This window comes from Psammomys obesus, unplaced genomic scaffold (assembly GCF_907164565.1).
Source record: "Psammomys obesus unplaced genomic scaffold, mPsaObe1.curated_primary_1811, whole genome shotgun sequence".
Classification (NCBI taxonomy): Eukaryota; Metazoa; Chordata; class Mammalia; order Rodentia; family Muridae; genus Psammomys; species Psammomys obesus.
In genome coordinates, this window is record NW_026590681.1 from 3,634,389 (window position 1) to 3,647,555 (window position 13,167).

The 13,167-nt window shown below is 40.6% G+C and overlaps 1 pseudogene; it reads left to right on the forward strand.

Moving 5' to 3' along the window:
* Positions 1–732: 732 nt before the first annotated feature.
* The window catches only part of LOC129677724 (40S ribosomal protein S15-like), a 32,262-nt pseudogene continuing 19,827 nt past the window's right edge, over positions 733–13,167 (forward strand).

Below are 13,167 nucleotides of genomic sequence, written 5' to 3' on the forward strand. Positions count from 1 at the left end.
TTCAGTGATTTAAGCATTTTCTCTCTAAAGGCCACAAACTGTTTGGCCGTAACTTCCTCTGTTTCTTTATGGATGGCCATAATCTGTTTGAGTTTATCTTCCTCTAGGTCTTTACGTATTTTATTTGTTTCCTCTGTTATCCTCTTCATGAGCATAGTTGTTAGGTCAACTTCTTGAATTATAGTTATACTGGGGTGTCCAGGGCTACTTGCCCCTGGATAACTGCGTTCTGGAGATGCCATATTGCTCTGTCTTTTGTTGGTTGAGCTTTTGCGCTTTCCTCTACCCATTGGGCTATCTTAGGTGTTTGGGGTTAGTTTCTGGTGGTTCCTGAGGATCTTGTGGTGGAGAGAATCCCCTTGGCAGGAAGATGGTTTTTCCTGAAGGAAGCTTTCTCAGCTTTTGGGCATAGTCACTGGATGGCCGGTGTTTTCCAGGAGTTGCTGCTGCTCACCTCAAGCATAGAGACCTGAGTGGTAACTATGGTCCTTGTTAGTTGAGAGGGCTCTCCTCTCACCCAGAGAAGTCCTGAAGACAGCTGCCCTGCTTCTGGGTTTCTTGCTGTAGATTTAGTGATCTGCTGCTGTAACCTGTGTGTCTCATGGTTTGGTCAGTTTTGTTAGGGATAACTGGTTACCCCTTGGAGCAGTATCTGGGGGTTGATGTCGGGGATTCTGGGCTTTTGTAGGTCTCAGGTTGGGCTTCTATGTCCCAGTACCCAAGCAGTAAACTATGGCGGGTGAGTACCGCTCTCCTGGTAACAGCAGGCTATCTGGTGCACATCAGGTCCCTAGGTTTGCCCCGTCTGTGGGACCTATTCCAGGGATATACTGGGTGGCCTAAGTCTATCCCCTTTGCCTTGTTTCCTGTGAGGATTTCTCCTGACAGTGACTCCCAGTCTCTCTTGCCCTGGGGTACACAGCTGGAGAGCTGGCGCGCAGTGACTGCCTGGGTCTGAGGCTGGAGCCCAGTTCAGTGATGGTGGCTCAGACCCGCTGGTCTGCGAGACTTTTTTCCAAGGAATGACTGGGTGACCCAAGTCAGCATCGTTTCCTTCCTTTCTTGTGGAGTTCTCTCGAGACAGGGACTCCCAGCCTCTGGTGTTTTTTGTGCCCTCCGTTCAGCCTGGGAAGGTGATCAGTACATGCAGGCATGTGGCTCTGGTCTGGGGACCAAGTGCCTGCAGGACCCGGGATCTCTTCCGGGGTATGGCTGGGGGACCTGAGAGTGGACCCGACTGATTCCTACCCTGTGGGGGTTTCCTCTCACCTGGGAAACACAATTGCTGTTGTTTTAGGGCCCAGGGTTCAGCCTCTTGGTCGCTGTATGGGAAATGTTGCCCTGCTCCTCAGACGCAGAGTTCTCCTGGCGCCGCCATCTTGTCATCCGACTACCAATTTTTATACCAGAATTTTCTTTATAATAAAAGAAAAAGAGACATACTATTGTTTATAAGGAATGTGTTCTTTTAGTAGAATGGTACAGTGTATGATTTGTTTATGAATTTATGCTACTTTTTGCAATTTGGACAATTTTGTTAGACTCTTATATTTTCTTTTTGTATTTTGAATTTTCTTTTATTTTTGTGGTTTCTGTCCTTAAATCTATTCATGCATCTGTACTGTCAGACATGACAGCTCCATTACAGGCAATAATTCACTCTCGTTGTGACTACATCCACAATCCTGAAGAAAGCAAGCCAGCCAAAACACCAGCACGGATGTAAGAGAATTACATCCCTAGCTGAGGAGCTGCTCAGAAGGCAGACTGAGCTTTCTTCACAGATGTAGCCCTATCCTCCACTGATGGTAAAAATAGCTTTAACTAACTAAAAACAACTTTTATGCAAAACACAGAAAGCAAAATATTATAAATTCTTTAGCCCTAAAAGACAAAAATGTTTTGTAAAATGATAACTTTTGAAAATCTTTAAATAATTGGTTGGCTCTATAGGAACATAGGAATCATTAATTATGATAATTTTATGTCCATAACTGGAGAGGGCATTTTTCGTTGGCAAGATTTACAAATAAGATCTTAACCCTATAATAAAGTGAACACATTACACAGCCTATATCCTAAAACTTGAACTTTTAGAGTTATAGCTCAAGAACTATAGATGTGTCCCTTCCAGTTAACCCCAATCTTAGACAAAGCTATATTTAAATACTTCAGATTGTAAAATGTATAATGGCAAGGGATGACTACTACATATAAAAATATTTATTTTACAAAATTACAAAAAAGATAATGTAGGCTTAGAAATAACCTCAATTAAAAATTCTCTCCTTGTAAGACTACTCTAACTATCAGCAGGTTTGTAGCTTTAAGTCCTTTTTGTTACCATTGATCTACTTTGAGCCTTATCACACATCATCTCTGTTAAGTGATGCTCAGCGGTTTCTTTCTATTCTTCACTCAAAGAATATATTAGTCAGAATGATCCAAAGCAGAAGATAACATTTTTTTTAGATTGGTTATTTTAAAAAAGATTTTTTCACTAGAGTTTTTTTTTTTTTACTAAGAAGTAAAAATTACATTGTTAAAGTTTATTACTACTTTTCAAGCAAATATACACTTAGAGAGTTTTTGTTTTGTTTTTTAGATGGAGATTCATACCAGCTTCTGAAATTCCTCAAAAGGAAAAAGTTCATTAGTGCCCATCTCAACAGGAAAATGCTTGCAGAAGAGGAGTCACCACATCCATAATTTCAGAGGGGTTTCACTGTGTCCCTACTTGTGAAAAGTGATAGTGATCTTCATTGACTGTGTTGATGTGCACGACTTTTTCTTTCAGCTTCTTTTCTTACAGGTTGTGGTTTTTTTTTTTTTTTTTTTTTTCTTAGCTCAGTTGTGTGTCAGTGACCTGCCTCAGCATTAAGCCTAAGTAATATAAACCACCCAGAACCAAAAAGCCTATCCCAGTCTATCTCTCTAGTTGTTTTCTTCTCTCCCTGCTCAAAACACTCCAGTTGTTTTTTTCTCAGGCTGTAACTAGTCAGCTCTTCTTGTCTACTGGGTAAGTGTCACCCTTGAACTGCCTGATTTGTCTACTGCTACTACAAAATTGATATCTGTGTGCAAGGAAGCTTATTTAGCCCTTGCTGGACACCAAATATAAATAAAAGGACACCTTTTCTCTATGATTTGGCACATTTCTCCTTGACAAGTTTTCCATTGCACTTGGGGATTCCCCAGATGGGAAATTTCTGTCACCACAACTCTATCCACTATTAGGAGATACGCTTGCACCTGCAATAGCCTGGTGCCATGTGCGACTCTTTGCTTGCTTTCTTCCTCTAGGAACTGCTTGCAGTTCCTTGGCTTTTCTAAATGCATCTGAGCTACTACACTACTGTCTTCTACTCGCTGACCATCAGCTTCTGCTTTTGGCTCCCTCCTGAAGTTTCCTCTCCCCTTTTGAAGCTGCTTGCTCTATCTCTTCCTTAACATTTTCTGGGACTCTGCTCCCAGCTCCTATACCCTGTATATTTGCTCTTTGTGTCTCAGCTCCCTCCTAATAGTCCCACCACTTCTCTAAGCTTTTCTTGGACACCAAGATCTCTTATCTCCCTGTTGTAGCTGAGACGACTTCCCTCCAGTGTAGTTTAATTTTGCACCTCCTTGCTCTGTTTCTTAGACTGCAAAGAGTCTGGCTTCAGTACAGATTAATAGCCAAAGACTAGCAGCTTCTATTTTCAAATTCTATCATATGGTAAGAACTTCTGCCACTGCACAAATGACTCCAAAATACTTTTTATCTAAACATGCTCTGTTCTACACTACCAGAATTTTCTTATTTCTAAGGTTTTTCTACTTTCCACTCTGAAGAGTTGTTTTGTCTCTACGATATCTCTGTGCTCTATTCTGAAAAGACTCTCTTAGTATGGTGTAAATTCTATCTCAAGATTTTTAAGTTCACTGAGAATGGTTAAGAAATTTGCAACAAAATGACCAACTGGAATGTGGTGTGTGTGCATCTTTTGAAGGAGCTAGAAACCAAAGGAAATGAAAATCCCAGAAATCTATGCTGGTTACTCTAGCTTAGATTACTAGCAATGGAAGATATGGAGCCTGAGCAAGCCATTGCCTGTATAACCAGGCAAGACTTCCAGGAGGGACTGGAACACCAACTCAGCCAGATAATCTTTGACCTAGAATTTGTCTTGCCAACAAGATGTTCAGGGATAAAGAGGAACAGAAATTGAGAGAATAGCCAACCCATTACTGGTCCAGCCCTGAGAGGGAGCCTACTCCTGACATTTGTAATGATATTCGTCTATACTTGAAGACAGGAGCCTAGAATAATTGTCATCACAGAGGTTTCACCCAGTAAGTGATGGAAACAGATAAAGGTATCCACAGCAAAATATCATGTGGATCTTGGAGATCCTGGGGAATAGGAGGTAGAAGGATTTCAGGAGCCAGAAAGGTCAAGGTTATCACAAGATAAACCTACAGAAAAAAATAATCTAGGCCCACATGGTGTTCATGAAGACATAACTGCCAATTAAGGAGCCTGTATGGGACTACCATAGGCCCACTGTACAGTTGTAGTTTGGTCTTCAAGTGGGACTTTTGAGAACAGGAGCAGGAGCAGTGTTTGATTCTATTGCCTACTTTTGAGACTCTTTCCTCCTACTGGTCTACCTCTGCTAGCCTTAATAGTAGAGGATGTGCCTACTCTTACTGCAACTTGATAAGCCAGGGTTGGTTGATATCTATGGGAGCCCTTCTGTTTTCTGAAGAAAAACAGAGGAGAAGTAGATGGAAAGGAAAGAGGGGGAGAACTGAGAAAAAGAGAGGAAGGAGCTGGAATATAAAGTTAATTATACTAACTGCAGTTGGAATATAAAGTTAATTAATTAATTATAAAAATATAATCTACAGGCTTTCCAAAATGGTGGTACCCACTGTGCAAGGTGTCTGTCTAGCAGGAAACCAAGTGAGCAGTGTAGTTACCATTTCCAAAAAGCCAACATCTGTGTTTCCCTGACAAAATGAGACATCCCAGGAGCTAGAAACACATATGTCCCCCATGGATGGCTCCAGGGTCCCAGGCTCTAGTCACCCATTGCCCTCTGCCTACCTGAATAGGTCTACTGAATTGAAGAGACACAGAGCTTCAGGTACCAGACACCAGAATCTTGCCACCTTCCTAAATACAGGTCTCTGATACCATGGACATGGTTCCAGCCTCCTGTCCACAGTTCTACCCATCTTCTTATAGAGACCTGCTGGACAATAGGAAAATAAAAGATCCTGTTCCTAGATGGTGTTGTCCAAATCAAAGTCTGAGTACTGAATGGACAGTGACTGTGGAGCAAGCAAGTGACCCCTGATGCTGATTCTGAAATGCCAGCCTCCTTCTGTGTTTACTTAGAGAGAAGAGAGTTCCCAGAAGCCAGACATGCACTGTTCCAGCCTTAGACCTCCTGATCATTCCTGTTATCTTGAAGAAAACTCCAGATTCCAGAAATGCACATTTCTAGGCAGCAGCTCAAGGCTCTATTTAGCCACCTTGAGGAGATCTGCCTGACTTCAGGATCACACAGCTTAGACTAAAACAACCTAATCTCCTGCTATGGTCCAACTGGGTCACAGCAGCAGAGAAGAGCACAGGTTATTCTTGGAGATCCAGCCTCCAGCCCCAGTCCAGGGCACACCTCTTCTCCTCTTTCCTTACCTACTTCCAATAAATAAGTAGCACACCTGGTTTGAGGATCAATGATTCAAATCCAAGGACAACCATATGGTTAAAAACCAGCAATAAGAATACAATCAACAAGAAACTTGACAATACAGCACCACAAGAACCCAATTATTCTAATACAACAAGCCCTGGATATTCTCACACAGCTGAAATACAAGAAAATGCCCTAAATCTATGCTTATGAAGATGATAGAAGACTTTAACGAGAAAAATGAATAAATTCCTCTAAGAAATAGAGGAAAATATAATCAAACAAATACAGGCCTTTAAAGATGAAACAGTGAACCAAAAGCAGAAAGACACTCAGGCTATATACTCACTTATCAGTGCATATTAGCTATATAATATAGGATAAACATACTAAAATAGATAGCCCTAAAGAAGTGGAATAACAAACAGGCCCAGGGCAAGATGTTTAATCCTCATTCAGACAGGCAAACAATATAGACATTGGAAGTAGGGGAACACAGGGGACAAGGCAGGGATGTACCACAGAGGGCCTCTGAAAGAATTTATTCAGCAGGGTATGGAAGCAAATGCTCAGACTCATAGACAAAACTTGGGCAGAGTGCAGGGAATCTTATGGAAGATGAGAGAGATAGAAAGATTTAGAGAGGAAAGGAGCTCCACAAGGAAACCAACAAAGCCAAAAAATCTGGCCTTAGGGGCAGCTGCAGAGACTGATGAATCAACCAAGGATTCTGCATGGAGAGGACCTAGATTCTCTACTCAGAGCTCAGTTGCCATGTGGATTCTCTAATAAGAGGATCAGGGGCTATCTCTTGACATAGAAACAGCGGCCAGCTCTTTGATCACCTCCACATATGGGGTAGCTCTGCCAGGCCATAGAGGAAGACAGTGTAGCCAGTCCTGATGAGACCTGATAGGCTAGGGTCAGATAGAGGAGGAGGACCTCCCCTATCAGTGGACTAGGGGAGGGACATAGGAGGAAAAGAGAAAGGGAGGGTGGGACTGGGCAGAGATGAGAGAGGGAGCTACAGATGGGAAACAAAGTGAATGAATTGTAATAAATAATAAAAATAAATAAATAAATAGATAAATAGATAAATAAAGGAAATACAGGCAAGTGCAATCAAACAGATGAAAGAAGCGAATAAAATGGCTCAAGACCTGAAAATGGGAATAGAATCAATAAATAAAACACATCATGAGAAAATTCTGGAGAAATAAAACTTAAGGAAGAGAACAGGAACCACAGAGTTGAGCATCCGCCAACAGAATACAAGATCAAGAACTCAAGTGACAACACATGCTGGAGAGGCTGTGGATAAAGAGGAACATCCCTTCATTGCTGATGGGAATGTAAACTTGTACAACCGCTTTGGAAATCAATCTGACACTTTCTTAGACAATTAGGAATAGTGCTACCTCAAGATCCAGCTATATCAACTCTTAGGCATATATCCAAAAGATGCTCAAGTACACAACAAGGACATTTGCACAACCATGTTCATAGCAGCTTTATTTATGATAGTCAGAATCTGGAAACAACCCAGATGCCCCTCTGAATGGATACAGAAATTGTGGTACATTTACACAATGGAATACTACTTAGCAATTAAAAACAAGGAACTCATGAAATTTGCAGGCAAATGGTGGAACTAGAAAAGATCATCCTAAGTGAGGTATCCCAGAAGCAGAAAGACATACATGGTATATATTTACTTATAAGTGGATATTAGGCATAAAAAATAGGATAATCATACTGAAATCTGTACTCTTAAAGAAGTTAAGCAAGAAGGAGGACCCTGGGTAAGATGCTCACTCTTCATTAATAAAGGCAAACAGGATAGACATTGGAAGAGGGAGAAAATGGGGAACAGGAAAGGAACCTACCACAGAGGGCCTCTAAATGACTCTACACGGCAGGGTATTAAAACAGATGCTGAGAATAATAGCCAAACTTTGGGCAGAGTACAGGGAATCTTATGAAAGAAAAAGGAAAGGTCTGGAGCTCCACAAGGAGAACAACAAAACAAAAAAATCTGGGCCTAGGGGTCTTTTCTGAGACTGATACTATAACCAAAGAACACATGGAAATAACATAGACCCCCTACACAGAGGTAGCATGGCAGCTCAGTCTCCAAATGGGTTTCCTAGTAAGAGGAACAGGTACTATCTCTGACATGAACTTAATGGCTGGCTCTTTGATCACCTCCTCCTGAGGGGGTAGCAGCCTTACCAGGCCATAGAGGAAGACTATGAAAGACAGTCCTAATGAGACATGATAGGCTAGGGTCAGATGGAAAGGGATAAGGTCCTATACTATCAGTGGACTGGGGAGGGGGCATGGGAAGAAATGAGGGAAGGAGTGAGTGATTGGGAAAGATTGAGAGTAGGACTACAGCTGGGATACAAAGTGAATAAGTTGTAATAAATAAAAATTATATTAAAAAATTTAACACAGCAAAAAGGCTCATATTTTAAAATCTCTCCATAGGTAATGGTAATATGCTACAATATTTAAAGGCATTTAAATATGTGTATGTAACTTTAACTCTTACTTAAAGAAGCAGATTTACTGAAACATATATTTAATAAATAATGTTTATAAATTTCCGAAGTCTACTCAGGTCAACAGTAACTGACTTAAAGACAGATATATATTCTCACATTGCTAAAGTTTAGCTATTTGGATAAAGTGAGTCATATAAGAAACTGTGATATTTTTTTCATGGTTCATTGTAAAACGGGTTTTCAGAAGTTTTGAGACTTTCTATGGATTCTAGGGTTAAATGTTTTTGTTTGATGGCAAATAATCTTCAATTAAGTCTTCAACACAATTTTTATTTTGTTTGTTCTTTTGTGTGTAGGGGATTGTTTTGCTGTTGGTTTTTGTTTTTTTGTTTGTTTGTTTATTTGTTTTTGGTTTTGGTTTTTTGGAGAGAGGGTTTCTCTGTGTAGCCTTGGCTGTCCTGGACTTACTTTGTAGACCAGGCTGGCCTTGAACTCACAAAGATCCTCCCACCTCTGCCTCCCAGTGTACTGGGATTACAGGTGTATGTCACCATGCCCAGCACAACCCAAATTTTTATGGCTCAAATTTAACATTGATAAAATTGTTAATTCTCAACCTTATGAAAGCTACTAATTAGTAAACTGTTATGAAATTCGCACCAATGAGAAAATTTATTTAGAATCCTGTATATGCCTTCAAGGTTAAGTCTAAAGTGAATAACTAAATTTAAACTCAGGAACACTTCATAGACGGTCCTCAAACTCTTCAGAGACTGAATACAGTATTTTAAACATTTAATGAGAAACTTCCCATTATAGACAGAAATGTTAGTTCCTAGAAGCAATCTTGAAGTCTCCAAAGAAGACTAACAGGCACAAAAGCTCTACCTGGAGTGTGGTAACGTGCCAAACATGCTAAACTCTGAAAAGAACTGCCCTCATGCCTCACACTCCACCAGGGCTCTGCCTAACTGTAGACACTGTTGGGCTGACTCTGCCTGTTCAAAGTAAGGTCATATTTACCAAGTACCTTCTCTACAGAAAACTCTCTCAGACCTGGATATGACAGCTGAGGGCCAATGCTGTCCTCTGCAGCAGCAGAAGATTTAATGCTGTCTTTTATCACAGCCAAAGATTGACCAAGGAAGCCATCAAGATAAGGAAGCCTAGAGCAAATGGCTACATAGCAGGTAAGTCTCCAATTTTAATATTCATAAATCACTTGGATTATACTTCCTGGTATAATTTATCTTTTTTAAATATCTGATGATATTGACTTGTTAATTGTAGCTTTTATGGGGTAAACATATCAATTCCTTCCCAAGGCTGCAGCTGCCTCTTTTATTCATTTAACTCAGTTCTCAGGAGTCAGTTTTTACAGACTTCCTTCTGAGAAAGGCAAATTCAGTGTACCTGCTGACAGACTTCTCTCTAAAGAGATACACCAAAAGAACAGATTTCAAAGTAACTTTCTAATATTTATTTAAAAGAACTTGCTTTGTATGTCGGTGCTCAGTAATCAGCCATCTGGATCTCAAGGGAAATTTTGTGTTAATTTTATTTTTTTCTTTATTAATTACATTTTATTCACTTTGTATCCCCCTGTGGTTCCCTCCCTTCTCCCATCCCAATCCCTCCCTTCCTCCACCCTCTGCATGCCAGCCCCTCCCCAAGTCCACTGATAGGGAGGTCTTCTTTTCCTTCCTTCTGATCCTAGTGAATTAGGTCTCATCAGGAGTGGTTGCATTGTCTTCTTCTGTGGCCTGGTAATGCTGCTTCCCCCTCAGGGGGAGGTAATTAAAGAGCAGGCCAATCAGTTCATATCAGAGACAGTCCCTGTTCCTATTACAATGGAACCCACTTGGATACTGAACTGCCATGGGCTACATCTGTGCAGGGGTCTTAGGTTATCTCCATGCATAGTCCTTGATTGGAGTATCAGTCTCAGGAAAGACCCCTGTGCTCAGATTTTCTTGTTGTGTTGCTCTCCTTGTGCAGTTCCTGTCCTCTCCAGATCTTGCTGTTTCCCACTTCTTTCCTAAGATTCCCTGCACTCTGCCCAAAGGTTGCCCATAAGTCTCAGCATCTGCATTGATAGTCTGCAGGGCAGAGCCTTTCAGAGGCCCTCTGTGTCAGGCTCCTGGGAAATTAATGGATGAAAAGAAAGGGTTTTTCAAGCTTAAGTAAGTTTTGAGGGTTTATAAAATAGCTTCAGGTATGTAAATAGAAGATGTAAAGGTCTGAGAACTGAAAAGCTTAAGTTGTGAGGGTCCTTGTGGAACTCCTGTCCTCTCCAGGTCATATTAACACTGCCCCTCTTTTTTTTTTTTTTTTTTTTGATTCCCTGCATCATTCCGGAGGTTTGGTTATGAGTCTTAATATCTGCTTTGATACACTGCTAGGTAGAGTCTTTCAGAGGCCCTCTGTGGTAGGCTCCTGTCCTATTACTTGTTTGATCCTACATCCGTTGTCCATCCCATTTGTCTTTCTAAGTGAGGATTGATCATCGTACCCTGGATCCTCTTTCCTCTTTCTTGTATATCTTCTTTAGGTGGATAAATTTCAGTACATTTATCCTAAAAATATATCTGGGCACAAGGGACTTTTATGAGACTGTTTCTCCAAACAAGGACCATGTATGGATGCAACCTAGAGCCCCTGCTCAGATGTAGGCCTTGGTAGCTCAGTATACAAGTGGGTACCCTAATAAGGGGAACAGGAACTGTTTCTGACATGAACTTGATGGCAGGCTCTTTGACCCCCCCCTCCAAGGGAGGAGCAGCGTTGCTAGGCCACAGAGGAGGACTTTGCAGCCAGTCCTGAAGACACCTGATAAATCAGTATCAGATGTAAGGGGAGGAGGTTCTCCCTTATCAGTGGACTTGGAAAGGGGCAGGGAGGAGATGAGGGAGGGAGGGTGGGATTGGGAGGGAAAAAGGGAGTGGGATACAGCAGGGATACAAAGTTAACAAACTGTAACTAATATTAAAAAAAATAAAAATTAAAAAAAGGTTATGAGGGTCTACAAATTTGCTTTAATGTGTAAAGTGTAAGTGATAAAGATCTAAGAAAGTGATTTAAGGCAATATTTTTTTTTTTTAGATTTCTTTTTACTGCTGTTTTGGGAGCCCAGCAGTTGAAGCAGGCTAGAGTTGTGTACACTGGGACATTATACTTATACCGGTTCATGGCCAGAAAAAAAATCTTAACCTATTAAATAACAAACTATCTAACGAAATCACTACCCAGCTACTATGCAGTACTAGTATAATATCCTACCCTACAATAACCCTTAATACAGAACACATCAGTCTTTTACCCTGGGTGCAGTGAGTGAGTACAGTGTGCCATCCATATACACCAGGAAACACACAGGACATATGTAACATACATGACGTGCAGGTAACATATATGACAAAAGTGGAAACATACATGACAGGTAACAGACATAAGTTGAACATGCACAGAGATATGTATAGCACTCTACTTAATATACACAGCACCTCACATATACATAAAATATACCCCCACCCCAACACACGCACTATTCCCACTGACGTAGATATGTAAGATTCTACTTATTGTACATCTATGACAGTCACCATGGTGTTCTGGATGGTGATTGGCTGCAGTTCTGAAATTGAAGAAAAGGAAATATGGTTAAGGCCTGGAAAACTCAGGTTTTGAAACTTTTTCTTTTGTATTATACCAAAAGAGAACCTCATGTGACCATAAAACTTAGGTAGTCCAGGAATATCTTGAATCCCAAGGTATATCCCAGCCCTCCTTTCTTTATTCCCTCAAGATCCCTGTAAAGGACATAGTATTCCCTAGATACCAGGTATAAGGGTTAGGCAGGGTCAGCACCCTCAAAGACAGTAAAAGACAAGGTTGCAAATAAAAGGAAACTTATTTTCATGTTCTACTGCTTCCTAGATACATGGTTGTAATGGGAATTTAGGAAGTTGAGAGGTGAGGCTGAATTCTAAGTGGGTCAGAAAATATGAGAAACCTTTTCAGCCCTATGTCCTGACTGAGACCATGGCCTTGATGTCTTACACAAAGATGCATACACAAAAGAGAGCTAAGTCCTGTCTATGGGGATGGAACCCCCTAATAGAACAGAAGAAAATTTCTTTTAACCCAGTTTCTGTCAGTGGGAAATTCCAATTCCAAAATGAGAAAAAGGAGACCTACAGTCAAGCAGATATGTCTCCAAGTCTCCTCTCTTTCTTCACTTTTCTCTGGACCTCCTCCTCTTTCTATTCCTAGTCACCATTGTGATCTTTGTCCTCTTACACCTTGTCTTCTTTATCCTAGTTCTATTTGTCATCCTCTTCCTGGTCTTCCTTCTTTTTATTCTTTCTTTCTTTCTTTCTTTCTTTCTTTCTTTCTTTCTTTCTTTCTTTCTTTCTTTCTTTCTTTCTTTCTTTTTCTTTCTTTCTTTTTCTTTCTTTCTTTCTTTCTTTCTTTCTTTCTTTCTTTCTTTCTTTCTTTCTTTCTTCCTTCCTTCCTTCCTTCCTTCCTTCCTTCCTTCCTTCCTTCCTTCCTTCCTTTCTTTCTTTCTTTCTTTCTTTCTTTCTTTCTTTCTTTCTTTTCCTTCCATCCTTTCTTCCTCCCTTCTTAACTTTTTTCTTTTTCCTTCTCCTGCTTTTCCTATTTCTACTCTCCCTCATCCTCCTCTTCCTGCCCCTGTATGTCTACATCTCTCTGTTTCTGTCTCTGTCTCTCTCTGTCTCTATGTGTCGTTGTGTCTCTGTATCACTGTCTCTGTCTTTCTCTTTTTCTCTAACTTCCTTTCACAATGACCTAAGTAAGAAGAGGAACTCAGCAGTAGAAATAAGAAGGAAAAAGGGCCAAGCAATGAATTAGAACTGTTTATATAAATCAATATAAGGAATAAGGTACAAGAATGAAAAAACCAGGGTCCTCTTCTCTTCTCTTCTCTTCTCTTCTCTTCTCTTCTCTTCTCTTCT